This window comes from Trichomycterus rosablanca, chromosome 4 (genome assembly GCF_030014385.1).
Source record: "Trichomycterus rosablanca isolate fTriRos1 chromosome 4, fTriRos1.hap1, whole genome shotgun sequence".
NCBI lineage: Eukaryota > Metazoa > Chordata > Actinopteri > Siluriformes > Trichomycteridae > Trichomycterus > Trichomycterus rosablanca.
In genome coordinates, this window is record NC_085991.1 from 13,376,992 (window position 1) to 13,400,968 (window position 23,977).

General features: G+C 44.9%; 5 non-coding genes and 2 pseudogenes across 5 annotated transcripts; all 7 read left to right on the forward strand.

Annotated features, from left to right (window-relative positions):
- Positions 1 to 7,266: 7,266 nt before the first annotated feature.
- Positions 7,267 to 7,458, forward strand: LOC134312605 (U2 spliceosomal RNA). Its single transcript, XR_010011586.1, has one exon. It is a non-coding gene; the product is annotated as a U2 spliceosomal RNA (small nuclear RNA).
- Positions 7,459 to 7,806: 348 nt separating this feature from the next.
- Positions 7,807 to 7,921, forward strand: LOC134312975 (U5 spliceosomal RNA). The gene has a single exon (XR_010011885.1). It is a non-coding gene; the product is annotated as a U5 spliceosomal RNA (small nuclear RNA).
- A 117-nt stretch (positions 7,922 to 8,038) lies between these two features.
- On the forward strand, positions 8,039 to 8,229 carry LOC134313244 (U2 spliceosomal RNA). Its single transcript, XR_010012134.1, has one exon. It is a non-coding gene; the product is annotated as a U2 spliceosomal RNA (small nuclear RNA).
- A 348-nt stretch (positions 8,230 to 8,577) lies between these two features.
- LOC134312863 (U5 spliceosomal RNA) lies at positions 8,578 to 8,692 on the forward strand. Its single transcript, XR_010011778.1, has one exon. It is a non-coding gene; the product is annotated as a U5 spliceosomal RNA (small nuclear RNA).
- Positions 8,693 to 14,310: 5,618 nt separating this feature from the next.
- Positions 14,311 to 14,486, forward strand: LOC134312583 (U2 spliceosomal RNA; annotated as a pseudogene).
- Positions 14,487 to 14,836: 350 nt separating this feature from the next.
- On the forward strand, positions 14,837 to 14,951 carry LOC134312864 (U5 spliceosomal RNA). Its single transcript, XR_010011779.1, has one exon. It is a non-coding gene; the product is annotated as a U5 spliceosomal RNA (small nuclear RNA).
- Positions 14,952 to 15,068: 117 nt separating this feature from the next.
- On the forward strand, positions 15,069 to 15,190 carry LOC134312670 (U2 spliceosomal RNA; annotated as a pseudogene).
- Positions 15,191 to 23,977: the final 8,787 nt, after the last annotated feature.

The window sequence follows — 23,977 nt, forward strand, 5'->3', positions numbered from 1 at the left end:
TCCGTATGAATAATTGGAATAAAAGTCCATACGCCATGAAACCAGTAGATTAGAAAATGTATCCAATCGGACTCACAGAACAGGAGCTGATGGTCGAAATCATCAAGGTGACCACACACAGATGCACATGAAAAAAACCCTCTATAAATAAAAAATATAACATTAATTAAGCTTCAACCATTCATAAACACCTTATGTAGTTATATAAACATTACAGATACCCCAACACCATTGTGACTATTTACCACACTGCTTAAACCATAACAGATTAATACATTGTATAAATATATACACTTACTATGAGTAGATGAGCTTACTAGCTCCTCAAAAGGGTGTATCAACAGGCTATAAGGCTAGGCCTCCTGCTTTTTAATCACAAATTCTTGATTGTTTAAAAGTTCTTTTAGGAACAAAACTTCACCTCAAACATTGCCACATTTGTGAAGGCCTCACCAAACAATTGATCCCCCCTGCCCATTACTCCTTCTCTCTTTAGGTACAGCAGAGAAATAGAAACCTCTATGCCCCCTATAGGCTTGGAGAGGCTTTGCAACCTTTCATAAGCTAAGGTAGGGCCTACTACTGTGACAGAGTCTATTCTGTTACATACCCCTCCCCCCAGACCAAGAAGGTTTAACTTCACCCAAATATTTCTTTAGGTTTTCTATATGGTAAGTGTCTACCTGATTCCGAGCCCCAATCAATTCTACCTGGTAATTGACTTTGTTAAGTCGTTTTAGTACCTTGGCTGGACCTCGCCACTTTGGAGCCAACTTTGCCATGACTGCATCACCTGCACGGGACAAAGGATGAGTCCGGATCCACACCAGATCCCCCTCTTGCAGGACTTCATGTTTTCTGCGCAAGTTGTAATATTTCTCCTGGCGTTGTTGAGCACTAGCCACTCTTTCCCTCACTTTGTCAAACAAAGCCTGTTGTCGCTCCATCACGTTATATGCCACATGCCCAGGTTCTGGAGGATGTTGCGCCAGTCGCTCTAAAGGTCCTTTCAGCTTACGCCCTAGTGCGATCTCAGCTGGGGTATAACCGGTGGTTTCCTGCCACGCTGAATTTATTGCAAATCGAAACTCGGGGAGCCAGCGATCCCATGTCTTATGGTTATCTTTGACATATGAGGCTATCATGGTTTTAAGGGTCTTATTTATACGCTCGGTGAGGTTGGTCTGAGGATGATAAGCCGTAGTTAGCTTCTGTATGACCCCCCACTGTTTACAAGTTGCATTTATTAGATGTGACGTGAATTGTGGCCCCCTATCAGAAACAAGATATACTGGGGTTCCCCAGCGAGTGAATACTTCCCTTGTCATAATACTGGCTATTGCTTCGGCCCTGGCAGTCCTAAGAGGAAACAGCTCAACCCACTTGCTGCAATAGTCGACCACCACCAGAAGATATTCATTGGACTTCACACTTTTTGGAAAAGGTCCCATCAAGTCTACACCCAGCATGTAACCTGGTTCCTTGACTGGGGTGGATTGTAAATGACCTGACAACTTTGAAATACTAGGTTTGTACTGTTGACAAGTTAGACATTGCTTACAATATGACCAAACATCTCGCCGTATTTCTGGCCAATATGCCCCATTCAATAAACGGCGTAAGGTCTTCATTTGGCCCAGATGACCAGCTAGAGGGTTATCATGGGCAAACTTCAGGAAAGCAGGTCGCAGGTTTGTAGGAATGACTAGTTGTAGAGTGTGACCTTGTTGATCATTAGGTACACTCCGGAATAGGTAATCATTGCAAACAGTATAGTGAATGCGGTTTGCATCAGATGGGGGTATTCTTGCTTCTTTCCATAAAGGTTGAAGATCCTGATCCTCTTTTTGGCTTTTACCAACCTCCTCCCAGCTAACAGGCAGGTTGCTATCATTGTTGGCTCGACATACCACAAGAGTACCCGGGGAGTTATTGCTGAGGCTTCGTGAGAGAGAGTCAGGTACGACATGACATTGGCCCTTCCGGTACCCCACTACGAACTCGAAACCCTGGAGGCGGATGGCCCATCTAGTGATGCGTGAGGACGGCTTAGGGTGATTAAAAACCCAAGTTAGAGCAGAGTGATCTGTGATGATATTAAATTTTTGACCCTCCAAATACCTTCTCCATTTCTCTACTGCCCACACTACTCCCAGGCATTCTTTTTCAGTCACAGAGTACGCCCTTTCAGCTTTTTGCAGTAGCCGAGAGGCGTAGGCAATAACATGTTCCCCTTCTTCGTCTTCCTGCGTTAAGACAGCTCCTAACCCGATCTCACTTGCATCAGTCTGCACCTTAAAAGGCTTGTTAAAATCGGGAGATACAAGAACCGGGGACTCCTGCAACGCCTTCCTCAGATCCTCAAAAGCATTTTGGCACTGGCATGTCCATTCCCAGGTAGCCCCTTTCCTTTTTAAGGCATGGAGTGGTGCTGCACGCTCAGCAAAGTGAGGTATAAACTTATGGTACCATCCAGTGAATCCTAGGAAACGCTGGACCTCCTTTAGAGTTCTGGGAACCGGGTAGTGCTGTATGGCTTCTATTTTTGCAGGGTCAGTTCGGATGCCTTCCTTAGAGATGACATGCCCCAAGAATGTTAAAGAATGTCTCAGTAACTGACACTTTTTGAGGTTTAGTGTTAAACCAGCTTCCTTTAACTTACTGAATACTCTTTCCAGATCATGAAAATGTTGTTGGGAGTTACCAGAGTATACTACAATGTCATCTATATAAACAAAACAGATTTTTCCAATTACATCCTGTAGAACTCTGGTCATGAGCCTTTGAAAAGTGGCTGCAGAATTTTTTAAGCCAAAAGGTAGACGTACAAATTCATAATGATGTTCTTTGGTCACAAAAGCTGTTTTTGGTATACTTTCTTCCTCTACCTCCACCTGCCAATATCCACTCTTTAGGTCTAAAGTACTGAATACCGCAGCTCCATGCAAAGACTCTAGGATCTCGTGCACTTGGAGCATCGGGAATCCGTCCAAAGGTGTCTTGGCATTGAGAGACCTGTAGTCGATGCAGAACCTAGTCGTTCCATCTTTTTTTGGTACAAGGACTACGGGTGCAGCCCATGGGGAAGTGGAAGGTCTAATAATACCTTGTTCAAGCATAGAACAGATTTCATTGTCAATGTGTTGTTGTCTGTGCACAGGTACAGGATACGGTTTCTTTCTTACTGGTAGATCCTCTGTGGTGTATATGGTGTGTTTTATGATCGAAGTGCGTCCTATGGCTTCAGTGCAGACAGTTGGCCAGTCCATAAGCAGTTCTATTAAGGAAATCCTTTCTTGTGGTCCTACATCTGCTTCCTCTGCTAGCCAATTCATGACATTTAGAGTTTGTTGGGAAACTTCTTGACATGGCATGGCTAGATACAAACTAATTGGAATGGCATGGTAAGATGTTATAAAAGACCATGTACGGTTCTCACCAGGCAGGGCATATGTCATTTCCGCAAAATTTAAGCTCATCTGTGTCATACTTAGGAAGTCTAATCCCAATACAAGAGAAAATGCCAGGTCTAAATCCCCCATCACAAACAGATCTAATTGATATGGGTGATCGTGTAGCACACAGTTCCACCTAACTTTCCCCAGGGAATTTTGGACCTTTCCATTGGCGATCGTAAACGTTTGACCACCACTTCCTCTTAAACTCTCTCCTAGCTCTTTCAGTTTAGCCCACAACGACTGTTGAATAAGAGAGAAAGTGCTACCGGTGTCTATAATGGCTTCACAAAGTTTATCTTTAATCAGCAGATTCAGGGTGAGAACTCTGGTCGTAACCCTCCTGGGATCTCCATGAATTATACAATTATGTCCTTGGTTACGTTCTTGATTTTTAATAGGCCGCTCTTTAGGCCTTGCCTCCGGCTGCTGTCTCCACAAAGACTTTTCTTCGGTTAGATCCCGCTCTATCAGGGTTCCCACACGTACTAGCTCGTCCACGGAAGTCACGGTACCTCTGAGTATACTAGCTAGGCGGGGATTACAGTTACGCAGAATGGCCTGGAGAATTTCTCGATCTGTCATGGATGGCTTCCACCTTACACAAAGTGCTCTGTATTGGAAGGCAAAGGTACGAATGTTTTCATCTCTACCTTGTTTTCTTTCTCGAAGTCTTCTCTCTGCCTCTTCTTCCTGATCTTCTGACAGGAAGGATTTCAGAAAAACAGTCTTAAACTGACTCCATGTCCGTACACGTCTCTTCTCAGCGACCCACCAGTCTTTTGCTGTATGTGTCAATACTGAAGTTAAGGTGGCTAAAATCTCTGCATCCGTGAGAGGGTGAACAGTTAGATAATCTTCACAGCGTTCAATAAATACTACTGGGTCTTCTCCCTCTCGGCTGCCAAAGCTAGGGAACACGAGTTTAACAGGTGCTCTGTACGACAGTGATGGTTGGTAACCATAACTATTGGCTAGACCAGCAGTATACGTAGGGGCTGGTGCCTGCACACTTTGACTGGCCTGTGGAGTGGAGGTGACGGGTTGTCTCGGTTGGGTTATGGCTTGCAACAGCCGATCTTTCCTTTGCAAACAATCTATGACTGCTTGTCCCAAATCTCTTATCTTATCATCCAATTCCTTTTTAAGATGATCACAGGTATCAGCCTGACTTCTTTGGTTTTGGTGAGCGACCCGTAGTTGACTTTCCACTTCATTAAGCCTCTGCATCACTTCACTCTGAAAACTTTGCATCTGGCTCTCCAACTGCCTTATCCTCCCGGCCATCATCATAGTGACCAAACTCTCATTCCCTTCCTCTTCTTCTGGAGGAGGTGGAGGAGGTGGTAAAGCAGGCTCTAGCAGATCGCTTTCAGCTGTCTTGCTTTCGTCTTCGGAACCTAGGTACAACTGACTAAGTGTGTCCATGACCTCCTGGATTGGATCCCGTCGGGTGACAAAAGGTCCAGCAGTGAAATCAGTGTTCAAGCTGACTTCAGGAAATCTATCCTGTTCTGTCTCTGATACAGACATTTTATTTATTTATTTAATTTTATTTTATTCTATTTTATTTTATTTTATTTATTTATTTATTTATACAGCACGTAACAAAAACAGTAAAAAAAACTTTTCTTTCAGTACTTATAAAAATACATGAGGCTTAGAGAGATATGAAGCAAACAAACAACAAGACTTCTAAGTCTGGTCAGAGTCCCTGTTCGGGTGCCACTGTAACACTGGTCCTAATTTTCTTCTTTAAGCAACCAGGTTAACAGAACTACAACAAAAATTGCAGTTTTCAAGGGTCAGGACTCTCTGATCAAGTCATTTAAATTGATTTATTTGCTCCATCATCTCTCATAACCTTCATAGAAAAAACAACAACAAATAACTGTACACTCAGAAAATCATTTCATACATCCACCACTTTGAATTATGTATAGTCTATATTGGCATATTTCCCGACTGGGTACTGACTGAAGTCCTCCTATTCCGTATGAATAATTGGAATAAAAGTCCATACGCCATGAAACCAGTAGATTAGAAAATGTATCCAATCGGACTCACAGAACAGGAGCTGATGGTCGAAATCATCAAGGTGACCACACACAGATGTACATGAAAAAAACCCTCTATAAATAAAAAATATAACATTAATTAAGCTTCAACCATTCATAAACACCTTATGTAGTTATATAAACATTACAGATACCCCAACACCATTGTGACTATTTACCACACTGCTTAAACCATAACAGATTAATACATTGTATAAATATATACACTTACTATGAGTAGATGAGCTTACTAGCTCCTCAAAAGGGTGTATCAACAGGCTATAAGGCTAGGCCTCCTGCTTTTTAATCACAAATTCTTGATTGTTTAAAAGTTCTTTTAGGAACAAAACTTCACCTCAAACATTGCCACATTTGTGAAGGCCTCACCAAACAATTGATCCCACCTGCCCATTACTCCTTCTCTCTTTAGGTACAGCAGAGAAATAGAAACCTCTATGCCCCCTATAGGCTTGGAGAGGCTTTGCAACCTTTCATAAGCTAAGGTAGGGCCTACTACTGTGACAGAGTCTATTCTGTTACAATTTGAAAACCAGGGAGCAGCAGGGTTGAACTGGGGAGAGAGACTGATAAAGATGAAACAAAAGCTAGGACTATGGACCGGGAGGAAATTGTCGTATATAGGGAAGAGCCTGGTAATTAAAGCAGAGGTACTTCCCTTTCTGATGTACCTGGCATACATCTACCCACTACCAGTGAGTGGAAGGAGGTGGGTACAAAGGGAAGTATTTCGTTTTATGTGGGGTGGAAAGTATGAGTACGTAGCAAGGGAGATAATGTATAGGAAAATAGAGGAAGGGGGGAGAGAGGTTTTAGATGTAGGATTAAAATTGGACTGCATTCATGTGGCAAGCATAATGCAGGAGTTAGCACAGGAGGGACAACACCCAGGATGGTATTTTTTGAAATTATTTTTCGCGTACCAGGCACGGGGTGTCATGGAGTGGGACAATAGGGGTCCAAGGGCGGAACAGCTGCCATGGCATTATGGGCAGGCTGTCAAGTGGCTGAAGACAAACAAAGAAGGGAAAGATAGAAATATATGTACAAGCCACAAAAGATTATATGAGGAAGTTAGGAGTAGGAGGGCAAGAGAGAGTAACAGAAGAATAGAAGCAGGGAAAGTGTGGACCAGAGTACAACCACTGGGGCTGGAAAACAGTTTAAAAGACATAAACTGGCAAATAGTGCATAGGAAATTACCTGTAAAAGAAATCATGTACAGACACGGAATCAGCAAGACAAATGTGTGTCCAAGAGAGGGGTGTGGAGGGGAGGAATCAATAATACACGTATTTTGGGAATGTAAGGTAGCTAGGGAAGTATGGCAGAAGATGGGAACATGGTTGGGAAATATAAGAAAAGGGTTTAGAGTAACGTGGGAGGTTGTAGACAAAGGGTTAGGAGGAATGGGGAAGGGGAGAAGCAGATTCATGTTGTGGCTAACAATAAGCCTGGTCAAGAGAGGAATATGGGAGGATAGACAGGCAGAGGTGAAGGGAGGGAAGGGAAAGGGAGTGATGGGAATAGTGAAGAAAGTTGAATGGGAATTAAAGACAACAATGAAAGAAGATGAAATGGACTTGGGATGGGAAAAGGGGAAGGAAAAGTGGGGGAGATTATGGGACATGTGTATGAAAAAGACATGAAAATTAAAATGAAAGTAATAATGGTGGTGGGAAAGAAATGAAACTGAATGTTCTGTAAATAGTTGTATTGTGTGAAAATGTGTGGAAATAAACTTTTGTAAAAAAAAAAAAAAAAAAAAAAAAAAATCTGTTCTTATCAGTTTAATATCTGATACGTCCTCTACCCGAGGACCATATATTAAATGGATTTTTAGGCCTGGGAGTCGGAAGAGGGGCTTGCTCCGTCCACTCCACGCATCGACCAGGTATTGCATTGCCTCCTGGCACGGTGCACCCTCATAAACGGTCAAACGAAAGAGTAATTGACGAATGCTGGTGACTGGCCCCTGCTGGAAAGCTGTTGGGATTAGGGGTACGGCCCGGGGTTTCCTCGGTCCTTTTGCGCTAGGGAGTCCCCCTTTTCCCGCTTTTTCATTTTCCCTCCATTTTACTTAAAAAAAAAAAAAAAAAAAAAGGCGAAAGACTTAATTTTCCCCCTCCCTGTGTTTCTCCAGGCAAAGGCTGTGCTGCTTCGTCACCCACCCGACGACCCAAGGGCGCTTTTGCTGCAGGTTTTCGTCGCTCTACCTCGAGCCCTCTTCCTTGAGCGGCCGGTGGCCTACGGAGGCCCGGGCGACCGGCGAGCAGGGCTGGAGTTTCTCTTCATTCACGTACAAATCTTTCACCTTTTACTAAAGATTTCCGTGGAGAGGAACGTTGACAAGTTCAACTTATTTTTTGAAGGCTTTGTCTTTGCAAAGCTGCTCTTTTGCTGGTGGAATGACAGAAGGTGTGTGGGCGTGAAGGCGGCCGGTCAGCGCCGTCCACTAGTCCGGACCCTCAAAAGGTAGGGCCCGTGGCCCGGCGCCTATTTCAGGTTATCGCTTCTCGGCCTTTTGGCTAAGATCAAGTGTAGTATCTGTTCTTATCAGTTTAATATCTGATATGTCCTCTACCCGAGGACCATATATTAAATGGATTTTTAGGCCTGGGAGTCGGAAGAGGGGCTTGCTCCGTCCACTCCACGCATCGACCAGGTATTGCATTGCCTCCTGGCACGGTGCACCCTCATAAACGGTCAAACGAAAGAGTAATTGACGAATGCTGGTGACTGGCCCCTGCTGGAAAGCTGTTGGGATTAGGGGTACGGCCCGGGGTTTCCTCGGTCCTTTTGCGCTAGGGAGTCCCCCTTTTCCCGCTTTTTCATTTTCCCTCCATTTTACTTAAAAAAAAAAAAAAAAAAAAAGGCGAAAGACTTAATTTTCCCCCTCCCTGTGTTTCTCCAGGCAAAGGCTGTGCTGCTTCGTCACCCACCCGACGACCCAAGGGCGCTTTTGCTGCAGGTTTTCGTCGCTCTACCTCGAGCCCTCTTCCTTGAGCGGCCGGTGGCCTACGGAGGCCCGGGCGACCGGCGAGCAGGGCTGGAGTTTCTCTTCATTCACGTACAAATCTTTCGCCTTTTACTAAAGATTTCCGTGGAGAGGAACGTTGACAAGTTCAACTTATTTTTTGAAGGCTTTGTCTTTGCAAAGCTGCTCTTTTGCTGGTGGAATGACAGAAGGTGTGTGGGCGTGAAGGCGGCCGGTCAGCGCCGTCCACTAGTCCGGACCCTCAAAAGGTAGGGCCCGTGGCCCGGCGCCTATTTCAGGTTATCGCTTCTCGGCCTTTTGGCTAAGATCAAGAGGGTGAGACAGCGATCGACTCCTGAGTGTTACACGACTTTTACCGTTGTGGTACTGGTCATAAGCACTTAGGAGATATTGCACTCGTTCTATTGTTGGGTATTGAGTCTTGGGTAGTAGGCTTTAATTCCCTCTAGCTACAGGACTCCAGTGGTTACATTTCTCTCTACTTTAGGTGTTCCAGTTCCACCAAGCCTTTGGTGAGAAAAGAAACCATCCCAACAGGTAAGTGCAATTTCTTTTTCCTATTTTAGCTCATTTAGCTTTGCTTTTACTATTTATTGTTTTAGTGTTTTTAGTTGCTGGTTTGGCTGTTGGTGCCTCCAAGCATGTCGGCTGCTCGTGCCGGCGTGCGGAGGCACCACAGCGTGCGCTTCATATTTAAGGAGGTGGATGGTAAGCTCCTGGAGATGTCCAGACTGGATTTCTCCAGGAAGCTGATCCAAAAAACCTTAAACTTTAAACCTACCGAAATAAACTGTATTTTGACCCTGCCTGGCAACAAAGGCTTTGATGTGAGTTTTTGTACCGCTATTCTGCTTAGATGTTTTTGGCAACGTTTCGAGGATGCTAAGAGCCAGTTCTCCATGTTCACTGTGGATAAACTTTCTGACAATTCAAGGAGGATGGTGTTTGTCAGAATGTTTAATGAAACTGTGACGGGAGAGGACATTTGCACCTGGCTAAAAAGATATTGCATGGTTACAGGACAGCCTATAAGGGTAGTTGACGAAGACGGCATATGGAACTGTACTTGGAGAATCCCAATTAAACAATGGGAAGATCCAAACGGTTACCTTGGCCTGAGTCATTTGCCTTCCATGATAGTGCTGGGACAGAACCGTGGCTACATTTTCTATCAGGGTATGCCCAAGCTCTGTCGCAAATGCGGCAAGTTTGGGCATTTAGCTGAAGCATGCCAAGAGACAGTTTGTGGAAAGTGTAGAGAAGTTGGGCACACGTACGAGCAGTGTCCCAATGGCAGGAGGTGCAATCTCTGTGGTGACTCTAACCATCTCTTCAGGGATTGCCCAAAATCATTTGCCAACAAACTGAAAAGTAACAACATGGCTGCCCAAACACAGGCCCAGGGAGACAAAGAAAAGGAGGCAGGCCCTGAGATTTTGGCGGGAAATTCAAATCCCCAGCCAGTCTCAGGAGTGGGCCAAGAATTGGAAGGCGGAGCAAATGGCCAGGCAGGGTCGGAACAGGTAACGGAGGTCCCTCCCTCTGAGCAACAGCAAGAGAACAATGATGATGATGATGATAATGATAATGATAATGATAATGATAATGTAGAGGAAGACTCAACCCCTTCCTCTATGGAGACGGTGCCGGAGGTGAGCGTGACGGCTAGTGGAGTGGGGGAGTTGACTCTCTCGCGCCCTAGCGCTCAGGTGCCAAAGAGACCTGCGGGATCTCCTCTGCCGGACCTGGCGGAGAAGAAACAGCGGGCCACAGAGCGGTCAGGTAGCTCCTCATCGGAGGACCTGAACCGGCTGTGGCCCGGTGGATCCCCAAATGAGGTATCCTTTCTGCGCCTCCAGCTGAAATCATCCACGCCGAAAAGCATGTTAGAGCAGTGCTCAGCATGCCGGGACGCGCGGGACACCTGTGACCCCTCACACTTCAATTTAATGAAGATCAAGGAGGAGCAGGTGTCACAAGAAATAGGGTGATTTTAACCGGCTTTTAACCGCATCTCTGTGGTTTTAATGTTCGGGTTTTAAAGATCACGCCTGTTTTTAACCTATAGTGCTCATGTCTCTTACGATCTCCACCATCAATGTGAGAAGCGTGAGAGCGCCGTTGAGAGCACAGAGTGTTCTGTCCCTTTTAAATGACGTAAAGTCAGATGTGTTTTTACTGCAAGAGTGTGCTTTGCCGTTCTTGAAATCATATAGAGATTGGGAGCAGCGTTGGGCTGCGGGTCCCTCTCTCTGGAGCGGCTCGCACTACAGCCGGGCCGACGGCGTTGCCATTTTAATAAAAAATCCCAATATCTTGGTGAAGGGCAGCACAGTGGTGAGAGACGGACGGGCGCTTTTAGCAAATCTGACGTTTTTAGGAAGGGATTTTAACATTCTTAATGTGTATGGTTTTAATTATAAAAATGACAGGCACGATCTTTTAGAGGACCTGCAGCCCCACATGCTGGGGAGGGTTCCTTTAGTGTTGGGAGGGGATTTTAATTGTGTTTTATCTAGAGCAGACAGGAAAGGGGCAGGGGAAGATTTTAAAGTAGATAAATCATCGGTTTTATTGCAGGCTTTAATCAGAGATTTTAAATTAGTGGACTGTTTTAAAACCCTGCATCAAAATGAGAAGGGCTTCACCTGGTTCAGTGGTGACGGCACCAGAGCCTCGAGGATAGATTACGTTTTTACAAGGGGCTGCCCACCCACCGATGCTAGATTAACCCCCCTTTTCTTTACAGATCACTGCATGCTGTCTTGCACCCTTTCACTCCCCACAGGTGTGACGATAGGCGGAGGGCTGTGGAGGCTGAACTGTTCCCTGTTAGAAGACGAGGAGATCATCAGGGAGTACAGGGAACGGTTCGGCCTCTGGCAGACCCTCCAAGACTTGTACGATACACGTGCACAGTGGTGGGAGATGGTAAAAGACAGGACGAGACGTTTTTTTAAAAAGAGAGGTAAGGAAAAAAAACAAAGGGAGAAGAGACGCATGATGGGGCTGCAAAAACGACTACAGAGATATTTTAACCTTTTAAATGCTGGTTGTGATTTTAGCGACGAAATTAAAGAGGTCAAAAATGAAATGTCAGTTTTAAATAATATTAAAACTAAAGGAATTATTTTAAGAAGTCGGGAGCAAGACATAGAAGAAGGAGAAAAGTGCACAAGGTATTTTTTTAAGAAAATAACAGAAAAAGAAAGAGCAATCACCATTTTAAATGAAGGAGGAGATGTTTTAAACAATACAAAGAAAATGTTAGAAGTGATTGAAAATTTTTATGAAAATCTTTATGAAGAAAAAACAGTGCACAAAGACACACTTGAAGAGGTTTTACAGTTTTTAGACAAAAGAATTGACAATGAAAATGTGCTTTTATCCCGGGATTTTAACAGTTTAGAAATGCAGAAATGTTTTAAAGGTTTTAAACAAGGGAAGTCCCCAGGTGGAGATGGGCTCCCTTTAGAATTTTATAAAACCTTCTGGGATATTTTAGCACATGATTTACTGACTGTTTTCAACGAACTTCAAGGACTGGATAGACTCCCGGACAGTTTTAGGATAGGGATAGTTTCTCTGTTGTACAAAAAAGGAGACAAGACTGACATTAGGAACTGGAGACCTATAACGCTTTTAAATTTTGATTGTAAACTTTTTAGCAAGCTTTTATCGAGTCGAATGTCGACTGTTTTAGAGGACCTGATCCACCCGGATCAAGCCTGTGCCGTGCCCGGGAGGAGGATCACGGACAGCCTAGTGCTGGTCCGAGACGCCATCTGTTTTGCGAGAGACAGAAACATTAGGCTGTTAGTTCTAAATTTAGACTTTGAGAAAGCTTTTGATCGGGTCTCGCACCAGTACCTGTTCCAGGTACTGCAAAAAATGGGCTTCCCAGGGAGGTTTATAAAATGGGTGGGATTGCTGTACAACGATATCCACAGCAAAATTCTGGTAAATGGGCACCTCACAAAAGCGATCAATATTCGCTCTGGCGTTCGCCAGGGGTGTCCGTTATCCCCGCTCCTGTTCGTTGCTTGCATCGAACCGTTGGCACAGATCTTGAGAAGGGACCAATGGATCACAGGACTAAGACTGCCAGGTGGAATGACTGCAACGTGTACACTATACATGGACGACGTTACCCTTTTATGTACGGACGTTTTATCGGCCCAAAGAGCACTCGACTTGACTGACTGGTACGGGCGGGCCTCGGGCGCTAAGCTCAATAGGAGCAAGTCCGAGGCCCAGCTCTTTGGACCATGGGGTGACTTACGACCAGACCTGGACGTAGATTTTAAAGAAACTGATTTAAAGATTTTAGGAATAAAGTTTGACAAAGAGGGTGGAGGACGGGGAAACTGGACGGAAAAGATAGGGAAAGTTAGACAACGACTGGGGTTGTGGAGACTACGACGACTGACCATTGAGGGGAAGATTTTAATAATCAAATCTATGATTTTACCTCTGGTTTTATTACTGTGTTCTGTTTTTAGTCCCCCCAGACATTTTATTTTACAGATGGAGAGGGCGATGTTTTATTTCCTGTGGGGGTCCAAGTGGGAGCGATTAAGAAGAGAGATAGTGAAGAAACGACCAGAGAATGGAGGGAAGGGGCTCCCAGACCCCCACCTGTTTTTAACTAGCAAATTTGTCGCCCTGCACATGGCATATGCGACGACCCCATCCAGAGAGAACAAGACGGCAACCATGGTGAAATTCTGGATGGGGTCGTACCTGAGGACCCTGCATATTTTAACTCCTGATTTAAGAACTCCAGTTGCTTTTAACTTACCAAAAGAATACGGTTTTATCAGAAAGTTTTTAAAGAAATATGTTTTAGAAAACGTAGATGTCACCATTTTATCTAATGCACGTTTTATCGTCTCCTTTGTGCAGGACCGGGAAAAAGTGAGTCCTGTCCCAGGCCTCAGTCTGAGTGAGGCCAGACAAGTGTGGAGGAACGTGGCCCACCCCGCCCTCCCGAACAAGCACAAAGATCTGTTGTGGATGGCGGCTCATGAGATCCTCCCGGCCAGGGCCGTGATGCACTCCCGGGGGATGGCAACGAATCCCACGTGCCCACGGTTTGGGTGTGGCGAGCCAGAAACCGTGCGGCATGTGCTCTGGGAATTGCCAGCCGCGGAGTTCAGCACGCTCTGGCTCACCCTTACCAGCGTGACAGCCGCCTTGTGGACCTCCCGCGACCTGTTGGTGGGGAAGCGAGTGACAGTGCCCCTGCACGCGTTGGAGCGGCTGGCAACATCGTCGCGGCAGGAGGCGCTGCGCATCGCCAATCGGAGGAGGGGGCTGGGGTCACACGCAGGGGGGTCCAGACCACCACGGGCGATGGCTCCCGTCAATGCACCGCCAACTGAACACGAGAAGGACGGAGCATCGGGCACAGGGTGAGGATCTCCGCTGAGCTGCAGAACGTAATACCGGATTCAACGGAGGAGCGGGGTGGTGCAAGGAGGACGAGGACTCACCCCGGTTCTGCACAAAGGAGCGTGTTTTACTTGCGTTTTTTTACCTGGACTTTTTATTGGACTTTTTTCGGACATTTTAAACTGATATTACTCTTCACTTTTAAAAACAAGATGAACTTTTAACATACTGAAAGAAGCTTTTTAATGTTCTTTTATCTGCACTGACTTTTTACGCAAACAAAAGCTTTTAAGAAAATGTTTAAAGTATGTTTTATTGTTTTTTTATGTGAAGATGTGTTTTAAAATTGTGAGAGAAAAATGTTTTAAAATGTAAAATGGTGACAATAAAAACTTTTTCGAAGGAAAAAAATCTGTTCTTATCAGTTTAATATCTGATACGTCCTCTACCCGAGGACCATATATTAAATGGATTTTTAGGCCTGGGAGTCGGAAGAGGGGCTTGCTCCGTCCACTCCACGCATCGACCAGGTATTGCATTGCCTCCTGGCACGGTGCACCCTCATAAACGGTCAAACGAAAGAGTAATTGACGAATGCTGGTGACTGGCCCCTGCTGGAAAGCTGTTGGGATTAGGGGTACGGCCCGGGGTTTCCTCGGTCCTTTTGCGCTAGGGAGTCCCCCTTTTCCCGCTTTTTCATTTTCCCTCCATTTTACTTTAAAAAAAAAAAAAAAAAAAAAAGGCGAAAGACTTAATTTTCCCCCTCCCTGTGTTTCTCCAGGCAAAGGCTGTGCTGCTTCGTCACCCACCCGACGACCCAAGGGCGCTTTTGCTGCAGGTTTTCGTCGCTCTACCTCGAGCCCTCTTCCTTGAGCGGCCGGTGGCCTACGGAGGCCCGGGCGACCGGCGAGCAGGGCTGGAGTTTCTCTTCATTCACGTACAAATCTTTCGCCTTTTACTAAAGATTTCCGTGGAGAGGAACGTTGACAAGTTCAACTTATTTTTTGAAGGCTTTGTCTTTGCAAAGCTGCTCTTTTGCTGGTGGAATGACAGAAGGTGTGTGGGCGTGAAGGCGGCCGGTCAGCGCCGTCCACTAGTCCGGACCCTCAAAAGGTAGGGCCCGTGGCCCGGCGCCTATTTCAGGTTATCGCTTCTCGGCCTTTTGGCTAAGATCAAGTGTAGTATCTGTTCTTATCATGCAGAGAGAAGGTGACAGACGGCCGGCCAGGTTGGCGCGGCTTAAACATAGCGTAAGGATCGAAATCTGCAGGGAGGCGACTGAGGAAAGAAGGAGGAGATTCGGATGGGACTGGATCGTACAAGACTTGCTTAGAACCCGATGTGCAGTTACGGCATCACAGATTTATTGCCTACAAGACTTCTCGACAGCTGGCTTTTTGGACATTACTTTTGTTTCTTTTAAAGACTGCACAACGTTCTTTGACCTCTGTTCAAGGAGGATGGAGGACGAGGACCTGAGAGACATACGCCTGGTGCCGCTGTTTGCAATGGAGGAGATACCAGTGACGGTACACATGTACAACCCTTTTGTGCCGGATGAAGACATCAGGGCTTTCCTCTCCAGGTATTGCAACACTGTGTCACCAGGAGAGAAGGTACGTGGGCGGTTTGGTATTTGGAACGGGAAGAGAAGGTTTATGGTGAAGCTAAAGGTGGATCCAACGACCACGGGAGGTTTGGTGCATCCCCCAGGTAGCTTCGCAATTGGGCCACATCGCGGGTTTTTGTACTACCCAGGCCAGCCACAGTACTGCAGAAGGTGTGGAGCCTTAGGACACACAAAAGAAAACTGTGAAGGCCAGAGATGTCGTACATGTGGAGGGGAGGATCACAAGACACAAGAATGTGGAGCTCCCAAGACATGCAGCATATGTGGAAGCGAGGAACATCTTTACAGACGATGCCCAGCGCGAAGAGGACTTTTTGCAAGTTTATTTGCAGAGGACTTTGAGGAAATGGGGTTCAGGAGAGAGACTGAACACGAGGAGCCGGAAAAGGCGGGAAAAATGCAGGAGAGAAAGAACAAAGAAGCAGAGACAGCAGACCAGGTGGGGGAGGAGACGGTGGAGGAGACAGACAGCCGAAAAGAAACTGGAGAAGGAGGTGAAAAAGAGCGGGAATCCATGAGAACAAAGAAAAAAGGAGAAAGAGGACCAGAGAAAGAAACAAACGGAATAGAGGGAACCCAGGAAAACTTAAGCTCAAGTGAGGAACAGATTTTCTGGACACCAACAGGGTTAGAGGCGGCACTGGAAGGGCTAGAAGAGACTCTACAAAGAGAAAGCCCGGACTGGGCTATGGCAATGGAGATGCAGGAACTGGAACAACAACAGGAAAAAGGGGAGGAGAAAGAGAGCAAGCATGCTAATAGCAAGCAAACACGACCAAAGGAGGCAACAGAGGAAGGGAGAGAGAAGAAAAGAACAAAATTGGAGGTGAGAGAGGAGATTGAAACAAGTCGAGAAGAGGAGATGAGGACAATGAGCGAATCTGAAAGCGAGAAGGATCAAGGAGAGGAGGAAATGCTGCTACAGAGAAGGACTAGGGAGAAAATAAAAGGACCAAAATGAGCATATGTAAAAGAGTAAAAAGGAAAACTGAGATATGGAGCGTAAAAGAAGAGACTTTTGATTTATTAATGGGGATGGGGTTGGCAGATTGTTTAAATGTATTATCATTTAGTTACAAAACCGACCAAATAGGGACTGTGGTTTTAGGGAGGATTATTATTTTAATTAAATTAATCAAATGGAAAGGAAATTGAAAATAGGGACCTTTAATGCGCGAGGATTGAAAAATACAAAGAAAAGAAAAATGGTTTTCAGTTTTTTAGAAGATTTAAGTTTGGACATTTGTTTTATTCAGGAGGCGCACCTGAAGGATTCGGAGGATGTTAAAGCGTTCCAAAGGGACTGGCGAGGGGGAAAATCAGTGTGGTCCATAGGGGGGGTACACTCAAGTGGAGTTGGGATTTTGTTTAAGGGATGGGGTATGAAAGTAAAACTAATTATAGGTGGTGAAGTGGGGAGGATGGTTGGAGTGGATTTAAGTTGGGGGGGAGTAAAGTTAAGGGTATTAAATATATATGGACCACAGAACATAAAAGACAAAAGGGTTTTTTATGAAGATGTTAAGTTGTTATGTGCAACAAATAATTTTCTGGTTATGGGGGGGGACTTTAATATCAATTTGGCGGGAGGAAGAGATGAAGCAGCAGGAATAATGGAAGATATAATAAAAACACATAAGCTAGTGGACATAGGGAGGGAGGTAGGAAGGGGAATGGAAAGACCGACATGGAGGAATACAAGGGGGGACGAAAGTAGGTTAGACGGGATATTCGTGAGTAGGAGTATGGAAGTGGTGGCAGGGGAAACAAAAAGCGTCAACTTCTCAGACCATGACCTGGTGATGGCTGAGGTAAAAGTGGGGGGAAGAAAATACGGGACAGGATACTGGAAATTAAATGTAAAAATATTGGAGAAAGAGGGGATAGAAGAGGAATTTAGAGTGTTTTGGGAAGGGGTTAGGGGTTTAAAAGGACTATGCGAGGGAATTATAGAGTGGTGGGAGATAGCAAAGAAAAGGATAAAGCAATGGGGACAGTGGAAGAGTAGGGAGAGGATAAAGGAGGAGAAGGGGGATTTAAGGAGAATGTGGGGGGAACTAGCAAAGGAAAAGGAGAAAGAGAACGAGGGGAAGGAGGTGGACAAGGATAGAGTAGAAATAGTACAGGGACAGATAAGGAAGATATATGAGGGAAGAGCAGAGAAGTACATGTTAACAGCAGGACAGGAGTTTAGGGAGAGAGGGGAAAGAGTAGATACATATTGGATAGGGAAAGCTAGAGAAAGAAGAGAAGAGAGAGGGATAGAGGGAATAAGGGATGTGGAGGGACAGCTAAAAGTACAAAATGAGGAGATGTTGCAGGTAGGGACAGAGTATTATAGAAGATATTTTAGGGAGAGGCAAGTAGAGGTAGAAGTAGGAGATGAATTTATAAAAGAACTAGAAAAGGAGGTGCCTAACGATATAAAGCAAGAAATAAATAAAAGCATAAGGGAGGAGGAAGTGAAAGAGGCAATAAAAAGCCTGAAAAAGGGTAAGGTACCAGGGATAGATGGGATATCGGGAGAGTTTTATAAGAGGTTTAATGAAGTGTTAAGCAGGGATTTAACCGAGGTGTTTAACACAATATTGGAGGAAGGGGAAATGAAGGGAACAATGGCGACAGGGGTAGTGACACCAATTTATAAAAAGGGGGAAAAGGAAAATTTAGACAACTACAGGCCATTATCAATGCTGGGTGTAGACAGCAAAATAATGGCAAAAATACTGGCAAAAAGGTTACGGAAGGCACTGCCACATGTCATCCACGTCGATCAGACATGTGGAATAGAGGGTAGAAGCACGAGGTGGAACCTACAGCTGATCAGAGATGTGGTGGCGTGGTCAGGAGACCGAAAGCTGCCATTGATGTTGGCGAGCTTAGACCAATCAAAGGCGTTCGACAGGGTGGATAGGGAATTTTTGTATAGGGTAATGGAAAAGATGGGGATGGGAGTAAAACTGATTGGCTGGGTCAAAACAATGTACAGGAGAACGTACAGCAGAGTAAGTTTGAACGGGTATCTAGGGAGGAGTTTTGAGACAGCGGGAGGTATATTACAGGGGTGTCCACTATCGCCACTCCTCTTTATAATGTATATGGAGCCGCTGGCAGAAAAGATTAGAAAGGACAGGGAGATAGTAGGGGTTTTGCTGCCGGGAGCAGGTGGGTATAGAGTGAAGGTGACACAATACGCAGACGACATGACAATTTTAGGTAGAACGGATAGGGACATAGAGAAAACATTAGACATAGTGGAAAGATTCGGAGTGGGGTCTGGGGCGAAATTGAATAGGGAAAAATCTAAGATAAAATATTTTGGGACAGTGAAGGATAGGAAAGATTCGGTGGGAGGATTGGAGGTAAGTGAAGGACCAATAAAGATTTTAGGGGGAAAATTTTGTAACACTGGTCCTAATTTTCTTCTTTAAGCAACCAGGTTAACAGAACTACAACAAAAATTGCAGTTTTCAAGGGTCAGGACTCTCTGATCAAGTCATTTAAATTGATTTATTTGCTCCATCATCTCTCATAACCTTCATAGAAAAAACAACAACAAATAACTGTACACTCAGAAAATCATTTCATACATCCACCACTTTGAATTATGTATAGTCTATATTGGCATATTTCCCGACTGGGTACTGACTGAAGTCCTCCTATTCCGTATGAATAATTGGAATAAAAGTCCATACGCCATGAAACCAGTAGATTAGAAAATGTATCCAATCGGACTCACAGAACAGGAGCTGATGGTCGAAATCATCAAGGTGACCACACACAGATGCACATGAAAAAAACCCTCTATAAATAAAAAATATAACATTAATTAAGCTTCAACCATTCATAAACACCTTATGTAGTTATATAAACATTACAGATACCCCAACACCATTGTGACTATTTACCACACTGCTTAAACCATAACAGATTAATACATTGTATAAATATATACACTTACTATGAGTAGATGAGCTTACTAGCTCCTCAAAAGGGTGTATCAACAGGCTATAAGGCTAGGCCTCCTGCTTTTTAATCACAAATTCTTGATTGTTTAAAAGTTCTTTTAGGAACAAAACTTCACCTCAAACATTGCCACATTTGTGAAGGCCTCACCAAACAATTGATCCCCCCTGCCCATTACTCCTTCTCTCTTTAGGTACAGCAGAGAAATAGAAACCTCTATGCCCCCTATAGGCTTGGAGAGGCTTTGCAACCTTTCATAAGCTAAGGTAGGGCCTACTACTGTGACAGAGTCTATTCTGTTACATACCCCTCCCCCCAGACCAAGAAGGTTTAACTTCACCCAAATATTTCTTTAGGTTTTCTATATGGTAAGTGTCTACCTGATTCCGAGCCCCAATCAATTCTACCTGGTAATTGACTTTGTTAAGTCGTTTTAGTACCTTGGCTGGACCTCGCCACTTTGGAGCCAACTTTGCCATGACTGCATCACCTGCACGGGACAAAGGATGAGTCCGGATCCACACCAGATCCCCCTCTTGCAGGACTTCATGTTTTCTGCGCAAGTTGTAATATTTCTCCTGGCGTTGTTGAGCACTAGCCACTCTTTCCCTCACTTTGTCAAACAAAGCCTGTTGTCGCTCCATCACGTTATATGCCACATGCCCAGGTTCTGGAGGATGTTGCGCCAGTCGCTCTAAAGGTCCTTTCAGCTTACGCCCTAGTGCGATCTCAGCTGGGGTATAACCGGTGGTTTCCTGCCACGCTGAATTTATTGCAAATCGAAACTCGGGGAGCCAGCGATCCCATGTCTTATGGTTATCTTTGACATATGAGGCTATCATGGTTTTAAGGGTCTTATTTATACGCTCGGTGAGGTTGGTCTGAGGATGATAAGCCGTAGTTAGCTTCTGTATGACCCCCCACTGTTTACAAGTTGCATTTATTAGATGTGACGTGAATTGTGGCCCCCTATCAGAAACAAGATATACTGGGGTTCCCCAGCGAGTGAATACTTCCCTTGTCATAATACTGGCTATTGCTTCGGCCCTGGCAGTCCTAAGAGGAAACAGCTCAACCCACTTGCTGCAATAGTCGACCACCACCAGAAGATATTCATTGGACTTCACACTTTTTGGAAAAGGTCCCATCAAGTCTACACCCAGCATGTAACCTGGTTCCTTGACTGGGGTGGATTGTAAATGACCTGACAACTTTGAAATACTAGGTTTGTACTGTTGACAAGTTAGACATTGCTTACAATATGACCAAACATCTCGCCGTATTTCTGGCCAATATGCCCCATTCAATAAACGGCGTAAGGTCTTCATTTGGCCCAGATGACCAGCTAGAGGGTTATCATGGGCAAACTTCAGGAAAGCAGGTCGCAGGTTTGTAGGAATGACTAGTTGTAGAGTGTGACCTTGTTGATCATTAGGTACACTCCGGAATAGGTAATCATTGCAAACAGTATAGTGAATGCGGTTTGCATCAGATGGGGGTATTCTTGCTTCTTTCCATAAAGGTTGAAGATCCTGATCCTCTTTTTGGCTTTTACCAACCTCCTCCCAGCTAACAGGCAGGTTGCTATCATTGTTGGCTCGACATACCACAAGAGTACCCGGGGAGTTATTGCTGAGGCTTCGTGAGAGAGAGTCAGGTACGACATGACATTGGCCCTTCCGGTACCCCACTACGAACTCGAAACCCTGGAGGCGGATGGCCCATCTAGTGATGCGTGAGGACGGCTTAGGGTGATTAAAAACCCAAGTTAGAGCAGAGTGATCTGTGATGATATTAAATTTTTGACCCTCCAAATACCTTCTCCATTTCTCTACTGCCCACACTACTCCCAGGCATTCTTTTTCAGTCACAGAGTACGCCCTTTCAGCTTTTTGCAGTAGCCGAGAGGCGTAGGCAATAACATGTTCCCCTTCTTCGTCTTCCTGCGTTAAGACAGCTCCTAACCCGATCTCACTTGCATCAGTCTGCACCTTAAAAGGCTTGTTAAAATCGGGAGATACAAGAACCGGGGACTCCTGCAACGCCTTCCTCAGATCCTCAAAAGCATTTTGGCACTGGCATGTCCATTCCCAGGTAGCCCCTTTCCTTTTTAAGGCATGGAGTGGTGCTGCACGCTCAGCAAAGTGAGGTATAAACTTATGGTACCATCCAGTGAATCCTAGGAAACGCTGGACCTCCTTTAGAGTTCTGGGAACCGGGTAGTGCTGTATGGCTTCTATTTTTGCAGGGTCAGTTCGGATGCCTTCCTTAGAGATGACATGCCCCAAGAATGTTAAAGAATGTCTCAGTAACTGACACTTTTTGAGGTTTAGTGTTAAACCAGCTTCCTTTAACTTACTGAATACTCTTTCCAGATCATGAAAATGTTGTTGGGAGTTACCAGAGTATACTACAATGTCATCTATATAAACAAAACAGATTTTTCCAATTACATCCTGTAGAACTCTGGTCATGAGCCTTTGAAAAGTGGCTGCAGAATTTTTTAAGCCAAAAGGTAGACGTACAAATTCATAATGATGTTCTTTGGTCACAAAAGCTGTTTTTGGTATACTTTCTTCCTCTACCTCCACCTGCCAATATCCACTCTTTAGGTCTAAAGTACTGAATACCGCAGCTCCATGCAAAGACTCTAGGATCTCGTGCACTTGGAGCATCGGGAATCCGTCCAAAGGTGTCTTGGCATTGAGAGACCTGTAGTCGATGCAGAACCTAGTCGTTCCATCTTTTTTTGGTACAAGGACTACGGGTGCAGCCCATGGGGAAGTGGAAGGTCTAATAATACCTTGTTCAAGCATAGAACAGATTTCATTGTCAATGTGTTGTTGTCTGTGCACAGGTACAGGATACGGTTTCTTTCTTACTGGTAGATCCTCTGTGGTGTATATGGTGTGTTTTATGATCGAAGTGCGTCCTATGGCTTCAGTGCAGACAGTTGGCCAGTCCATAAGCAGTTCTATTAAGGAAATCCTTTCTTGTGGTCCTACATCTGCTTCCTCTGCTAGCCAATTCATGACATTTAGAGTTTGTTGGGAAACTTCTTGACATGGCATGGCTAGATACAAACTAATTGGAATGGCATGGTAAGATGTTATAAAAGACCATGTACGGTTCTCACCAGGCAGGGCATATGTCATTTCCGCAAAATTTAAGCTCATCTGTGTCATACTTAGGAAGTCTAATCCCAATACAAGAGAAAATGCCAGGTCTAAATCCCCCATCACAAACAGATCTAATTGATATGGGTGATCGTGTAGCACACAGTTCCACCTAACTTTCCCCAGGGAATTTTGGACCTTTCCATTGGCGATCGTAAACGTTTGACCACCACTTCCTCTTAAACTCTCTCCTAGCTCTTTCAGTTTAGCCCACAACGACTGTTGAATAAGAGAGAAAGTGCTACCGGTGTCTATAATGGCTTCACAAAGTTTATCTTTAATCAGCAGATTCAGGGTGAGAACTCTGGTCGTAACCCTCCTGGGATCTCCATGAATTATACAATTATGTCCTTGGTTACGTTCTTGATTTTTAATAGGCCGCTCTTTAGGCCTTGCCTCCGGCTGCTGTCTCCACAAAGACTTTTCTTCGGTTAGATCCCGCTCTATCAGGGTTCCCACACGTACTAGCTCGTCCACGGAAGTCACGGTACCTCTGAGTATACTAGCTAGGCGGGGATTACAGTTACGCAGAATGGCCTGGAGAATTTCTCGATCTGTCATGGATGGCTTCCACCTTACACAAAGTGCTCTGTATTGGAAGGCAAAGGTACGAATGTTTTCATCTCTACCTTGTTTTCTTTCTCGAAGTCTTCTCTCTGCCTCTTCTTCCTGATCTTCTGACAGGAAGGATTTCAGAAAAACAGTCTTAAACTGACTCCATGTCCGTACACGTCTCTTCTCAGCGACCCACCAGTCTTTTGCTGTATGTGTCAATACTGAAGTTAAGGTGGCTAAAATCTCTGCATCCGTGAGAGGGTGAACAGTTAGATAATCTTCACAGCGTTCAATAAATACTACTGGGTCTTCTCCCTCTCGGCTGCCAAAGCTAGGGAACACGAGTTTAACAGGTGCTCTGTACGACAGTGATGGTTGGTAACCATAACTATTGGCTAGACCAGCAGTATACGTAGGGGCTGGTGCCTGCACACTTTGACTGGCCTGTGGAGTGGAGGTGACGGGTTGTCTCGGTTGGGTTATGGCTTGCAACAGCCGATCTTTCCTTTGCAAACAATCTATGACTGCTTGTCCCAAATCTCTTATCTTATCATCCAATTCCTTTTTAAGATGATCACAGGTATCAGCCTGACTTCTTTGGTTTTGGTGAGCGACCCGTAGTTGACTTTCCACTTCATTAAGCCTCTGCATCACTTCACTCTGAAAACTTTGCATCTGGCTCTCCAACTGCCTTATCCTCCCGGCCATCATCATAGTGACCAAACTCT